This window comes from Sturnus vulgaris, chromosome 12 (assembly GCF_052056855.1).
Source record: "Sturnus vulgaris isolate bStuVul1 chromosome 12, bStuVul1.hap1, whole genome shotgun sequence".
NCBI classification, from domain to species: Eukaryota; Metazoa; Chordata; class Aves; order Passeriformes; family Sturnidae; genus Sturnus; species Sturnus vulgaris.
This window is the reverse complement of record NC_142254.1, coordinates 9,385,139-9,401,525: the sequence shown is the minus strand read 5'-3', so window position 1 is coordinate 9,401,525 and position 16,387 is coordinate 9,385,139. Positions and strand designations below refer to the sequence as shown.

At 36.3% G+C, this 16,387-nt stretch overlaps 1 long non-coding RNA gene across 5 annotated transcripts in view; it reads left to right on the top strand.

Annotated features, from left to right (window-relative positions):
• The window catches only part of LOC148222359 (uncharacterized), a 78,421-nt gene that overhangs the window by 33,576 nt on the left and 28,458 nt on the right, over nucleotides 1-16,387 (top strand). For 3 of the 5 annotated variants that reach the window (XR_015806242.1, XR_015806240.1, XR_015806241.1), the window contains one exon: nucleotides 6,047-6,635. The exons of 1 other annotated variant lie outside the window; for it this stretch is intronic. This is a non-coding gene — a long non-coding RNA (uncharacterized LOC148222359). Of the gene's footprint in view, nucleotides 1-5,422; nucleotides 6,636-16,387 lie in introns of those variants that run through there. One more of the 5 variants, XR_015806243.1, reaches the window with a different exon arrangement.

The window sequence follows — 16,387 nt, the reverse complement described above, 5'->3', positions numbered from 1 at the left end:
GTTACTTCTGTGCTGCACCTACAGCTTTGTTAATTCTATGTGGCTCTATTTTTACAGGATTCCAAAGCAAAAACCTGCTTTAAAATTGTATGGTGCTTCAGAAAACCCCACTATATTTCCTTTTCCAGGAGGACAGCCATTGTGGTCGTTCTTTTTTTCTTTAATTTTAACATCAGTTGTGAGTACATTCCATAAAATACTTCAACCATAACACCTGTGTGGTCCAGTTATGCCTTATTCATTTTGATCCTTCATCCATGGTGATAAGGATTTAATCATGAGAGTAATCCTCCTGGTTTATTTGAATGACCTTGATTAACTGGACCCTAAATTTCTGAATATTTTCATCTAGATCTCTTTAGTTTACAGTGAAGTGCAATAACTTGACTTTATCTGAATTTCCACTTGAATTGTCATTTCATTTCAAACATAGTATTAGTTTTTCTTAATTTTTTATGTGCCAGAGTAAAAGAAAGCTTTAAAACAGCAGAAAGATGTCAAGTAAAGTAAAACAAAAAGTTGCTCATCACGGGTGATACACTGGAGAGTTCAAAAATGTGTGAACAGAACAGAAGAAGAAACTAACACTACTTTAAGACTGAAAAATTTAATAACCTAGAAGAAAAACAGAAGAAGAAAAATAAAAGCATTTTAAAGTTTAACAAAAATAGAAAGACGTTGAATAACTTAGGAAGTATTTCTGAACAGCTCAAGGTTGCAAGGGGATACTTTTTGTTGTGCATATTGTGCTGGCAGTTGCCATTTTTGAGAAAATAAATCGCTAATAAGAGAGTTTAAAAATTCAAGCAATATATGGTCAAATGCACTGTGCTATTGGGAGGATCTGGTGCATAAGGTTACTCTTGATTTAAATAATGCTGGTATTGGTACTTTAGTGGGTACTTCATATAACATGTTAAACCAGACTGGCATACATTTTTGCAAACAAGATTGATTGAAAGATGAATTGCACAGAATGGCAACTGGAATCAAGTTAGTTAATGGAGTGGCTAAGCCAAAGATGTTTATGTAATTTTGTTATGTAAATGTTAATATCTCAAAAGCTTTAGCTAATGATAACTATGGCACAGTGGTATTTCTATTCATACTACAGGATTATTCACAATACTTCAAATAACAGCTCAAAAAGCTCATTTAGTACAAGCTATTCAAGAGCTGTACTTTTGAATCCTAAACCTCCAGCCATATGGCCCTAGAAAGAGACAGAGTACTTTTCCTTGGAACATTATAGTAATGAACAGTTATTCATATGTCAATATGGAATTATGTTTATCTTATAAACTGTACAAAAAATAACTCATTTCCATGAGCATAAAATAGTACTAAACATATCATATCTATATCAGCAGCCGTTGATCTGAATCTCCTTAATTGTCATGCTAATCTAAGCCTCAAAACACAGTCCTCCCTTACAGTAATTCTGTGAAGCAAATGGAGAATCTTAGTCACAAAAAATGAAGTGATGATTATCTTTTTCACTCAAGAGAATAAGTTTAATAACTTCCCCGTCCTTGCCTTTTGTGAATAAAAATAACAATCATCACCAGCTATAAGTAAAATATCCTACTATGCCTATAAGCAAAGGGATAAAATAATGAGAAAGCAAAGCAGACACTTCTGTGGTAAGAAGATAGAAGACAATCCGCAATCCCATACAGTAGCACAGCTGATAAATGACTATCATACTATAGTCCTTTGGTAATTTTCTTTAGAATGACAAAGTGCTGCTGCTGAATTCACAAAAAGGTAGTTTGTCCACCGAATGCAGATATACAATTTAAAATGACAGTATAATCTCAGCATAAAGGTCTGTGAATACTATTTGCAGTAAAGCTTTGTAGAGATTTGAATTTCTAGTTTCAGCAAATGAAGTGATTGCAAATAATAGCAGCTTTTCTAGTGTATAGCATGGGCTTGGGTCTTTGAATTAATTGCTTTGCCTTTGTAAAGGCTGGGGCACAGTAAGTGGTATAACCAAGAAAGCCAAGTGTTCAGAAAGGGAGGAGGGAGGCAGTCAAATTACTAGCTACAAATCACTCTTTTACCATGCAGGAATAGACAGTGGGATGCACAGTTAACTTAAAAGGTGATAAGAAAAAGAGATAAGGTAAAAAATCATTTAGAAAAGAGCTGTGGGGTCGCTGCACTGCAAACAGAGGTATGCAAGCAGGCATCTCCTTTGTCAGCAAGGCTGAGCTTACATAATTATTGAGCCTTTTCCTTGTTCACACTCCATATTCATTTCCTACCTAATGTTGCAGAGAAAGAAAGGTAGACAAGAAGCTCTAGAATTCCCATAACACAAAGCCCTCAGCTGCTTGTTTAATTTCACTTGAGTTTTGTGGCAGTCACCACATGCACTTACCCTAAATCAAATGCTCCTGCTGTGCACAGTGCCAGTACTTACAAGATCAAAGCCTTACAATAGATGATGTGAGTTAGTAAACTCTTAAAATATTAAAATTGAAATGGGACACATTTTTAGCAATCTCATAATTTCAAAAGGAAGCTTCTGTGTAGCATCTGCATCCACAAACACTCCCCCCCACTCATGCATAGGTATATTTGAGGTCTTCCATTACATTATATTATGTCAGGGCTGCTAAGGCTAAAACCCGATGGCAAAACATAGACATTGTAGGGTTATTGTTGTCCATCCCATTTTAAATGAGGGACTTCTTACTCTCCAAATGTATTTAAGGACATATTTGCTGGATGTTCCACAGTAGCCATGGCACTGGGAGCTCCCATTACTGAAGCTGAGTAAGGCCCAGCCAATACACTGCTCCTGCTCAGCTTGAATCTTTTATACTTTGTCATTAATTTTGCTTTGCTATAACCTGCTACGAGATAGGCTTATTTAAATGTTTATTTAGTTTGAGTTGGACTCCAGGACCTTTGTGGGACCCTTCCAGCTCAGGATATTCCATGATTTTACCTCCAAACCTGCCATAACAGCAAGGTATCCACAGACAAGCAGCAGCTCCTTGAAATGTGACACAGATGCACAAAGAAGGGAGAGATCACATCTGGCAGTGTTCTACCAAAACACCAGTGGGGAAAAAGGCCTTTCCAATGCAGAAATATGTATCTTAAACAACAAGTTACTTGTGTTGCATTACTAGAATGTAAATGTTTTTCATTTTATTCTATTTTTTTAAGTCCGTGAAACATACCTGAGTTTTCTATTGAAAAATTTGAATAGTCTTTGATTAAAGTGTGAAAATCAATTGTAGGCATGAAGAAACACCCTTCACAGGAATGGGAAACTAGACATTTGGTCAGTAGCTCGATTTAATAAAACAGCAGTAATATAGTGGAACCAAAAGGAACTGACATAACTAATCTCTTAATCCTGTCGTCTTCTTCTATCCATTTGTGTCAAGAATAAAGGGGTGGACAATAAGCCATAAAAATGCATATGTTGCCCAGCAGGGTTTCCATTTTGGCCTGTCTTATAAGCTATGGAATTGAGATTCTCATCTTTCAATCTGAAAGTGGCTAAACCATTCTATTTATTTCATACAAGCTGTAGTCCTTCTAGCACAGATCACTGCTGGTATATGAACAAAAGGAAAATAAACAGAGGCCAAAACAAAGAAACAGGTGGGAAGCAAGAAAGAATGCTGAACCATGTCAAAACAGCAACCCACAAAAGCAGACCCCTCTGTATTAGTACCTGTACAACAAAAAGTCACAGCTATATGGATAAATCTGGAATATTTTTACACGTCAGGAAAAAAAAATCTTTTAAGGCTTGCTAATAGCAAAAATTTGGATCAGTTAACTCTTGAATATTTTGCAGGATATTTTATAAATACTGTATAGAAATAGTCTTGCCTACTTGGTTAAAAATGAGTACAGCCTTAATAAAAGTCAGGCACCTGCTTCTCCTTCAAATTTTATCCCTAAATTATTACTTTTATTATCATCATTATGTCACCACTGTACTAACTGAAGCTTATTTTTCATTAACTACTAAGTTTATCCTCTTTTTTTCCAAAAGAGGTTGCTCCATGGAATAATTTTGCTCAGCTGATTATCACTTGCTCTTGTTTGAATCTTAGAAACATTGGTTCCTGCAAGCCAGTACAACACAAAAGCAAACTAATTTAACATTGACCTTATCTTCAGTTCTGCAAAAAGCTCAGCAGGTGGTTCACATTACTAATCTATAATTAGTCATCCTTATGAAGGAGTATTTCCTACTATCTTTTGAAAAGTACTAATTCAATTTATCAGTGACAGTTTGTTATTTTTGATACAATTGTAGAAGAGGTAAGCATCTTCCAAACTGAAAATAATTACTCACTTTTCCTCCAGTTAAATTCTTGAGTTTCTTGCATCAATAGTTAGGAATTCTGCTCTAAACATGCAAACCCATTTCCCGAGAAAGTTCTTTCCGTTGGAATCCTCATTTTTTCCCCTCTCCTTTTTCTACCATAATTGTCACAGAAATGGCAGTAGGTTTGTGTGACAATTTGATGTCTATGAAACACTCACAAAACAACTAGCAGTTCTCCCCAGTAACAGGAATCTGTTTTTCATACAAAAATATATTTGCTATTATAATCACTAGGTTCTGCTGTTGTTGTCAACAAAGAGGAAAGAGTTTCAGCAGAGTTAAATGTGATTTCAGTCTGCTAAAAGAGTTAGTTCTGGTCTGAAAATAAGAATATATATGTATAGAAATAACATTACTTAAAAGAAAGAAAGCAAACAAAAAAACAAAACTGTTTTGCCACAGAGACTGCAAGGAACTCTGGAACTCTAATTTAATTCCAAGAACTCATTTTAGCCTTCAAAAATATACTCACAGGACTCTTTCTTTTTATGCATCCAGCAAACAGCATTGCTAGTAATTTTTCTCCTTGCAATAGTACCAAATATAATGAGTTTACACAACTGCTTCTGTAAGCACCAGAGGGTTGGACTTCAATGTTCTTTGTGGGTCCTTTCCAACTCAGGTTTTTTTATGATTCTGTGTATATGTGTCAGCAAAAGTACATGATGAGGACATATTAAACCTCTGCAGATGTCAGAAGATCCCCAATATCAACAGAAAGTCAGTTTTTAACACTTTTCTTCATATCATCAGATGAAGTAAAACAGGATACATCAGCTTCTACTAGCAGGAGGTTTTGTCCACAAGAGAACATGAATATTTAGTTTACAAGCAAGAAAATTCTTTTCATATAGAGGTTTCCAAATACTTCTAGCAGTTACAGATACGTGCAATTGCCAGTATTTTATAAACATACTTATCAAAATTTACCATTGCATTACACCAGCAATTCTTTTTTATTATGTCATAGAAGTATGAGAAATAAAGGTCATTAATTTAGTCATTATAATGTCCTGCATTGATTTTTTACAAGTATTGTCTTTTCCAAATCCACAGAAATATCCACAAGAATGACACTGACAAAAAATAAACTGAAAATATCACAATTGGTTCAGATCTTCAGCTAATACAAGACAGCTCCATTCATTTAAAACAGACTACCATAAAGAAAAAATAATTCATATCAGCTATAGATCTGTGCAACTTGGTATATAGTTATACAGCTCATGGGATGTTTTATTGCTCTGCCAACATCTGTTTAATTTTCGTTTCAACTCCCTTTAGTAAATTGTTCTTCTGCTCGTGAATTTATTCTCCACTCAAGATCTGTGAAAGTCACCAATGATTTGGGTCATTCCATCACCAGACACCTTAAAAAACACTTATTCAATGGGAGCTAGATATGTAATGACTATTGACATTTATAAGAATCCCATCCTGATGATGCTACAGAGAATTTTTGAGCTGCTCTAGACTATTTAGCACTGTCTGATTAAACTGGTGTTTGCAGTAATGTCTTCTATAAAGGATTATACTTTTGCTACAGTTTAAAGGAAGTGTATATTCCAAATTCCCAGAGATTACTCAAAACCATGCACTAGACAATTCAAGCTTTAAATCCACGCATACTTATTAGTAATCAAGCCAATCTCATTTTGATCTATGGTTGTTACTTGGCAGGAGGAAACAGCTTACAGCTACTCAAAAGTAGAACTGAAGTTCAAAACGAGAAGCCCATGGAAAGGCCTTTAATTATACGTACAGTATTCTTACTTCCTCTTTTGCTATCTTCAAATATATAAACAATCAGCAAAAAGAAAAAGAATTCTTTGATACAGCAGCACAGAGGAAATATATTCAGAAGAAGGAAGAGGAAGGCAAGTCACTACGAGAACAGAAGAAACTATTTCAAAAGGATTATAGAAAAGAAATCCTCGGGTTTATACTTTGAAACATGTTGCAATTTTGTGAGACTCAGAAGACTATGATAACATGAGACTAAAATTATTCATAATTAAAAAGTTTTTCCCAAATAAAACATTTCTAAAACTGTTAAAAAGTAACAATATGTGGTTTCAAAATCTACATATGCCTTGAAAAACATGAACTAAACTGAAATGTTTCGTGATTAAAGACAGCTGCTCACTTACCAAAATTTATGAGAAAAAGAAAAAAGTTTATTAAAACTTACTACCTAGTCCTAACACTCCCTCATATTAAATCAATTATGTATATAACACTCCCTCTTATTAAATCAATTATGCTTGTATGCTTATGTGTATTTCTGTGTGTATCTGTCTATATCCATACACGTATAGAGAGTGAGCATTGAGAAGTTTGACATTAAAAAGCTGAAAGGTCTACCATTCTTTAAAGGGGGAACAATCAAACACAGGTTTGTGTGCACAGCCATAATTCAAACAGCTCTGGAACACATTCATCATTTTTCTGTCCTTTTGTTCCTCTCCAATCTGCGTCCCAGCCCATTACCCTTGTGCAGCCTCCTGCCCCTGCAGCCTGGGCTGAACAGATGTGTTATTTATGGCAGGACGAAAACAGCCTCCCTCCCTGGGAGGTGCTCACACAGCCCAGCCCCAGCTGCAATTGCCAGGCAAGAGCAGGGCCAGGCAACAGTGGGATCCCAAAAATGGGAGCCTCTGCCTGGCTGTGCAAAACCAGCAGGTTCCACCAAGGGCAGCTCCACTTGCCAGAGAGCTCAGTGCCTGTCCACAGCCAGGATAAAACAGCACACCACTGACACAAAGCACCAACGCTGTGATCCCCAATGAATTTTGTATCCTGGAGTCAATCCATTTTCCAATGTAGGATCATGATTTTTTCATTATGTGCAGATATATATTTCTCTACTCTTATCCCAGAAAAGCACATCCACTTTCACTGAAATTTAAGGTGGGAAAAGTCAGCTAAAATTAAGTGTCTTGAAGAAGAGTTTTCAAACCAAGCCACTGAATTTTGGGTAAGATATGAGCAAGAAGTCACACTAGAACTGCCTAAAGAACCCACACATTTGCAAAAGACTGTGGCAAATGTTACCTCTTGTCACCAGTGGTGTTAAAATGCAAACTGGGCTGAAGGCTCTGGATGGGGAGTTCTACCACAAATTCCATCCAAAATGAACAAGTACTTAAGAAACACTGCCATCTCTAAAATACACTGGAAGTTGTCCAGTGTGACTCCAAGGTCAGGTGGCCCAGCTGGAGGGGTCAGTAGCCAGCTGGCAAACAGAGCCCGAAGGCTCACCACGGAGTAGCCCCATATCCCAGGCATGGGGACAGCAAAATAGCACCAATTCTGACACTTTTCTCCTACCTCCTTCTACCTAAACGTACTTAAAGATTTCAGCTTAGGTTCTGTATTATAAAATGAAACAGAAATTAATACAAGTATAACATTTTTGCTACCTGCACAGCTTCTTGAAGGCATGCTTAGCAGAACACTCCTGAAAAAAATAAAAGTACACCTGCAAAACTCGCCCAAGACAGACTTACCAACCCTAATTCTTATTCAGGAGGATGATCCTGTTCACACCTTTTCAGTTCTTTTTACTTGTGGTTAGCTGCCTGGGGTAGAAAATTCCACATCTGCTAATTAAATAATGACTGCTTTTAAGTGTTGTTATTTAAAGCTGATAAACTTTGTAAAAACACATATGTTCCACTGGCTGCCAGGACTAGAATTTTAGTATCCATATTGCTAGTCCAATCCATATTTTATTGTGTATATCTTTTTTTTTTTCCTGTGTAGTGTCATTAATCTGCTCCCTGGCTGTGCAGAATAATATCCCACAAGAGCAGGCTGCTTTTTTGAATATTTTATTATCTCTCATTGTATTTCCAAAGTAATATATATTTACAAATTCAACCTCCTACAGGCAAAACTATATTGTTTTCTCTCTGTTTAAGAACCGAGGCATGGATATCGAATATAAATAGAAAAATCTATCTACACTCATTTGTGTTGAAAGAAAGAACCAATCACATATCAAGCTGTGCAAGAAAAGAGGGGAAAAAAGGAGATTTGCATACTGCAGGAGAAGACAGGGGCAGAGAGGCACACAAAGGGTTTATGTTCCTATTGGAATACATCTTTCAGTTCTGCTGAAGGACAGCTCTTTCCAGGATGCCTCTCCCATATCTGAGCAGATTGTATTCAGTGGGAAGTACACTGGAAGGGCTTGGCTGAGTATTTATCCCTCACAGCCCTGACTCATTTCATCAAAGAATTTTCCTGGGCTTCCCTTTATTGACACAGAGAATTTCCTACCTTACATTTACCTGTGGCATTTTAGCAGGAAGAGGAGTGAAAAGGAGTGAAAATCCCCTTCCCTGCTCCCCTCTTCCCCACAGTGCTGGCAGCCAACAAGGGCCCCAAAACACTGAACCCCCAATGGCTCCCACTGCAGGGAACTCCCAGGGGACAAAGGTGGATCTCCTCTGCTTTCTGAGCAGCACAGCTCGGCCTTGAACTTGACTCCTTACAGGTGAACACTCTGTAATATCCACTCGATCCTCACTACTTGATCTAGAAAGAGCAGAAAATGCTCTTACAAAGGGGAAGAGAGACATTTTCATAGGCAAGGCATGGTGCTTTGGAAGTGCTTTCACCATTCTGTCACAGATGTCCTGTGTGTCTTTGGCACTGAGGTCTCACTGTTTCTTCATGCCCTCCAAGAACTATGACTCCCCATACCTCATACAACTGTAAAGGTGATAAATGTAAAAGTGAGGGGCTGGGAGCTCTCTGAGAATATAAAGGGACATTAGATTCACTACAGCCAAAGTCAGTGCAAATTTATCATTCAAATTATGCAAAAGCTGGAAAAGGTGCACAGAAAGTGGGAGGGAGTTGCCCATTTAAAAAATAAAAAAGGCAACAACAAGGCTCATTGTGTTGAAGGCCCAAAATTCAGTTTTTCTAGGCACGAATATGAATTTTAACCCTCAAATTGAAAACATTATAAATAAGAAATATGAAAATACTATGTATACTATGCACAGCATTTGCAAAGTCTTTTCATTTTTGCAGAGCTTTTTTGGCATTCTTAGGTTGAGCACAGCAATCCAACCACATAAGAGTATCCCAAGACTGTTATCTAAACTATGGAACTAAAGCATGCCTGAAATAGGTCATCTGATATTTAGAGAGACAAGTATGTCTCTGTGCATTTGGGACATATTGCAGATATCAGATTTTCTGCTTTTTTGATCCTTTGATCCATACAAGATTTGAAGCTCATTTAACCAGATATTTTCTACTGTATTACAAGTATCAACCATTTGAACACTGCTTTAAATATCATTCCTTATTGATATTTAAATGTGGAGATATTTAAATGTATGAGAATGTGGAAATATATTATTAGAAAATACATGGTCAAAACCAGAAAGCCCCAAACATGATGCACCCTACAGTGTTTCATAGCAACTATGCATATTTTATTCTCTACACTAAAAGCTAAATGTTTGGATCTTTTCCATTGACCAAAATAAATAACATGACAGCTATTCAACATCCATATTCTCCAACTACATGAAATTGTTATAGATAAGCAATTTTTCAGAGTAGGTGACGGGTTGTGTCACGTAAACAGCTAATATTCAGCAAAAACTCTTACGGAAAAATAATTCACAATATCCTTTAACAATATTATTTTTTATTATTTCAGTTCCCTGTCAGATAGCTGTTGCTTAAATTTGAATTGAAAGCAAATAAAATAAGCACTACTTATTTTTAATTGTGGCTCTTTTTAGCATTAGTCTTAGTTTTCTACTATATTTGAAATTAACAAGTATGACAAGTAGGTTTTCCCTCTGTTATTTGGTTGGGGTTTTTTTGGTTTTTTCGGGTTTTTTAATTCAATAAATTCCATGCAAGGACAGATTATTTCACTGTGTTTCATTTGTACTTTATGATTGATGATCCTGGCTCCAGGGGGCTCCGTAACCTCTAGAAATTTCTGTGTTGTCTTACACAGATTTTGGATCACCTTAATACCATCATTATGTCAGGGCCACTTTGACAAGAAAGACATGTTTACTTAACAAGGTCAGTGTTCTAAAAAGAACTCAAGGGAGTATTTGGGAGCTGATATTACACCTTCTGTAGCTGCATGATTAGAGGATGATACTGATATTAACTCCTAATTATCTAATAGTATTTTTCCTATATGTGCCATCACTTAGTGCTCTGCTTTGTAGCCATAGGAAAACATCTCCTCAAATAATCCACCTCCCATCCCACTCTCCAAACCTCATATAAAAACAGTGTTTTATAACAGATCTGGAACTACTAAGTGGAAATCATGAAAAGGCTTCACACATTCGTTTTTATAGCCTAGAATGTTCTTCAAAATTATCTGGGTCAACACTTTCCCTTCACCAATACTTAAAAAAAAAATGAACAGAAAGCTAACATAAAGCTGAAAAGAATAATCAGCACCATCTTATAAAGCCATTTTCAGTGCATTCTGTATTTAAAATTAAATAACTAGTCTTTACATCATTTTAAAACATAGGATGGAGAAAGAAATCAGCCCCTGAAACAAAGTGATTTCAAGACACTTCCTTCCCATAAGGGCAATCCTGTGAGCTTATCTGTTTGATATCATCTGTTTGCTATGAACACACTAATATTTCTTTGGGGAAAAAAGGTCTTCATTTGGAGATTTTTTTGCTCCAGCTATACTTTTGCAATAATATTTTACCTGAGTACTTTCTAGCACTGAGATAGTAACTGTGCCCAGGAACAATCTTCCCATGCCTTCTCTATTATTGTTTTTAAGTAAGCTTTCCACCCTGACTTTTCCCACTATTCCATTTCCTAGATTCTATCTTTAGAGGGATAACTTTTTTCAAAAAAGAGCTGTAACTTGCCAGAGATATCACACACCTTGGCCAGGCTTACACGGAACTAAAAGTCACGTACTGAAATAGCGACAGATATTTGTCTTACACGGCTTTCTTGGAAAACTACTTACATTTTCTAGCATGATCTGCACCAGAGTTTATACTATTCTGCTATGGTCAAATCAAAATAACAGTAGTAAATTCTGCAGAATTTAAAAATTAAAGCTTTTACTGACTTTATTTATAATAGGCACTAGTAGTATATTGAAGGAAACTCTAGTAACCTGTCCTCATGTAGAATTGGAAACAAATAGGTTTTAAAAAATAACCAAGTAAAGGGAGAAAGAAATATACTTGTTAATTTTGAATAATGTTACACACAGGTAGAAAATACAACTATGTGTTAAATAAGACTAGGTAAAATTTAGAGAAAAATAAGTAGTGCTTTCTAATTCTGAAAATCAAGAAAATGAAAATAAATAGCATGCAATATTTAAAGTAGCATTAGTGTCTTACAGTATGGCAGGTAAAATTTCCAACACTACAAGGACTTTAGCAGGCACATCTCCTGATCCAATTGGCAATTTGATTTCCTCTCTCCCTAACACACTAGAAATGAGCCACCAAAAAGAGAAAATATCCACACGCCCACAGAATAGAGCATTGCACAATAAATAACTGGACGCCAGATGTTTCTGTGCCATCAGGAAGCATTCAAATCTACACATATCAGTGTTGCACTTTAAAAAAAATCCTAAAAAAAAAAAATCAATAATATGAGCCCAGTATCCCTAACAAAAAATTAGATAATTGTATTATGATCTATTAGGCATTCAAATTCACATCAATTAACCAAAATCCTGAGCTACTGAGGCAGTAACATTCCTCAGCTCTAAATTCTGTAGTTGTCAAGGTTTAGGAAACCCACATACAGATGATCTACAGACTTATTTTAAGATCTGAGTTCTATTTTAACCTTTAACAAGAAAGAAAAGAGTAACTATCAGTTTGTGTTAGCCATACAGAAGGGTTACACCTACAATAAATGGCACTACCACTACTACTACAGAATGGCAATTCTGCCAACATGCCATTTCCCCATTTCCCAACCCCGTGTGCAAGCTGTTGGTTTGCCATTTCTAGCAGTGGGATTGCCAGGAGCAATGTCTAGAACGGCAGGATCACCCAAGTTCAGGTTCCTCTTTTTATAAAAAGATGTGGCTACTTAAAAACCACAAAACATCCAGAAGGAAGAATTTGCCATGGCCTCTCCCTGCCCCAGGGAGATGCTCCAGCCTGTTCCAGTTCAGGCTTGGTTTGACAGCCTGCACTGCCACGGGAAGTGCTGCCATACACATGAATGAAAACCAAGCAATATTGTGCCAAACCTCAGCAGACACACATTGAATTCTGTTCATTCAGGACAGCCAAGACAATGTGGAATTACCACACCACATAAAAATGAACTGGCATTCCCTTTGAAATGGCTCACAAGATCAAGGCATTGAGATGACTCACTTCCTATTTCGCTTTCTTGGACAAGGAATTTGAACACAAATAATAAAAATAATGCCAAATGTGTCTCAGAGAGTTTTGTGACTGTAGATATTTTCCTCAAAATCTAGGTTTTTAGAATCATCTTAAGATAGACAAAAACTTCTGGTTTCTTTTCCACCAAATCTCTATCCATTGTGTTTGGACATGGTTTAAGAGTATGAAAGTTTTCAGGTGGAAAATAATGTTGCCCCTTAAATTTTTTCTTAAATCTACGTATTTCATAATATATCTAGAAAACTTGTCATTAACCTTTCTGTTAAAATTAGGGACCCAATACATTGACTTGCCAAAGATCACCCAGGAGCACAGCAGGAGAGCTAAGAACTAATTATCTGAATCTCAAAAATCTTAACCACGTGACTGTCAAATCTATAATAATTAAGACATACATTGCATGCCTCTTGTGTGAGAAGGTCATGGAATAGTGTTAATAATTGAAAACACTATTGTGATGTCTTGCTTTCCTCACCAAGAAAACATGTACACAAAAGTCATGCAGAGGCATCTTTCTGGATAGGTGCAGAGATGAGAAGACCACTTTGTTCTCAGTGACCAAGGAGCAGAGAGGCTCTGGACAGTTTTTGGAAAGCAGCAGCATGCAGATTGATTAGGATGTAATAATACAAGCACTAACAATCACTAACACGTTTTGTCTCTTATAAGAATTCTTCTCAGCCCTAGAGGATGAATCTCAGGAAAGTTCATAAATCAAATCCAAAAAGTCAAACACCACTGCAGCAGCTCAGAAAGCAAAGGATCACGTTTGGATCAAAGTACCTGGGTCAGTATTCAGACGAAGCTGCTTTGCTAGATAAACAAGAGATGCTTTATTTCTATTTTCAGATAGATAACTACTCCAATGTCAAATTCAACTAAATGTATAAGCCTGGAAAAGCAGAATAACTAACTTACTTTCCTTATTACTCATTAGAATCACAGTTTTGAATAGAAGTACAGGACCTACTAGTCCAAGGAACTTAAAGGCCCTGGGAACTAGAAGCAATCAGGTCAATTCACAGCCTACCAACTGCATTTTCTTTATTTAGTAAATTGGTCTTGAATGCAAAAGGTCTTGGCAAAATTACCTTTTCTAACACATCCCCAGCACACATGCTAATGCTGTTATTTAAAGGAAAAAACCCTCCTTTAATTCAAAATAGTGTTTGACATAATACTCAATACACATACACTTTCATTTAGTTCAATAAAGTTCCATCCCCTTCATCTAACGTAATTACATACAGTTTATCTAGAAAAACATCTAATTATATATGCAAAAACATATTAATCAATTATTCTTTTATGAAACAGATAAATATAAAACGTTATAAACCATTAACCAATTTTTTCTGTTTGCAGAATTATTATGCGGTTCTTACATTTTTAAAGTAATACATCCAATTTATGAAAAATTAAAAACAAGCACATTTTAGACAATGTAAGTCCTAAATTAAGTTCTCTGTACACTGAAACTTATGAGAAGAGTTTAATAAAAACTAGTATGCACCAGCTCCGTGACACTGAATAAGAATTAAACAAGAAATGCTTTGCCAAAATGCAGGAATAAAACCCTGTGCATTCATGCTTTGTCCACACAGGCTATTCTTGCTCATGTACTGAATACACACAGTATTTAAAATAGTCTGTCCATCCAATGCAAAATGAGTATGATTAATGGCTAATTGCTCTTTCTTGTTTGCTATCCTTCACATGCTATGATATCAGAGTTCCACAAGGGCAACTGTAGTGGGCTGGCCAAAAAGCCTGGAGGGGAAAATTAAATCCCCTTCTTAAGCAGCAGACTAGCAGTCTCCTTCAACAAAGGCTTTCCTTCCCTTGGTGGTAATGTGATTCATTTTCCTATAAAGAAGAAGGCTGGTATTTCAATGCGTAAAGACAGCCATTACTGTGACATTTAACAAGCCTGAAACCTCTGGCTTTCTTGCTAACCTAGATCTGCCTTAAGGCTATCAGAGACAAAAGAGGCCTTCTCCTCCAGCAAGCATCAAAGACCTAATAAAAAGCCAAGAACGAGTAGGCAGTCAGCTTCTGTGTCAGAAATGCAAAATAAAAATATAATCTATGCAAATTTGAGGCATGCAAAAAAATCATGGAACATTGCTTGTGTGTACAGTTGTACTCATAAAACCTGTAATGCACTTTTTGAATTATTCAGCAAGAGGAGGCTGAAAAGCAGCAAAGAAGCTTATTATGTTTGCTTTGCTTCATAGACTATTAGGTGGACAAAAAGAAAAAGGAATTTAGTTACGCTTGCTTATCTCCTAACCTTATAAACTTGGGATTAACAGATCAAAGGAGGATTTGGTTCAGTTGATAGAAAATGGAGCTCTTTTATAGCTGTTTGGTCTCCCTGTCCCTTATGATCAAATGAGCTTAAGCAATTGATAAAATAAATGGGGGTTTGAATTCATGTGGTTTAGTATATATATTTCATATTTGCTGTATTGCATTGTACATTTGCATGCAAAATTAAGTAACAAGTAAAAGAAGATTAAACATTGCATTTTTTTTTATTCTGATTATGCCCTGCTAGTGGAAACCAAAGTGCAAACACAAGGTGCTATACTGATATGATTTAATTTTCTTCATGATTTTATGAGGTACACAGGGCAGCCCATGTACTACATGTATAAAGTGTCTCTAATGCTTCATTCCCTCATCTTGCCATTGGTCTGAAAATTCACCCACATCTGACCTCACCTGGGGCTCTGCACATGGCTGGGATGTGGAGATGGAAGCACCTGGTCAGGGTTCAGGCAAACTTTGCTCCACACAGCACTGACATCAGGCAGCTGCCAATGGGACACTGGAGGTGACAAGGCAGGGTGCTGCCTCTTTTCCTCCCAACATTCCAAATTGCAATTCACCAAAAAGTGACCTTATGACAGCAAAGATGGTGCTGCTTTTTATTCATTCACCAGCTCTGTTATTTTGCACTGGGCTGGAGATGGGTGTACTCCTGGATGACTTAGAAAGATTTTCACATTTTAAAGGACTGTACATATTCATTATGAATCAAAATTAAATTACACATGCTTTTGAAAGCCGAGGTGAACCCATTTAGGTATGAATGACTAGAAGTTATATATAATTTTTTTTAAAAAATATCATCCCCTCCACATGTAAAATTGTTTATTCACGACAATTAGGGCATACAATTTCCAGCCACAAAGCACTACATTTAAAAAAGGAATTAAGTAGCTTGCCTTACTAATTTTTCTGTTCTGATTACTCACATTGGAAATGCATGTTGCATGCAGCTTTACCACAAACTTGCAGCTCTGTTACAAAAGGTTGCTTACAGAATAATTGAATGGGAATTGCACAAACTGTCCTCTCATGTGTTTGGTTAATATAATAGCTCATGGCATTTTCCAATTGCCAATTAAGGATTGTTCATAATATTAAAATGGCTGAAGAATAACACTAATGTCTTATTTATCCCTCAAAACTTCAGCATCAGTTATCATTTTGGTGCAGTTCTATTATATAATACTTTTGTTCAGTATATTGTATAACCCTTTTGAAACCAAGAGAGAACCATTTTAAAACCATCACAGCAAGAACTTCTAAGAGT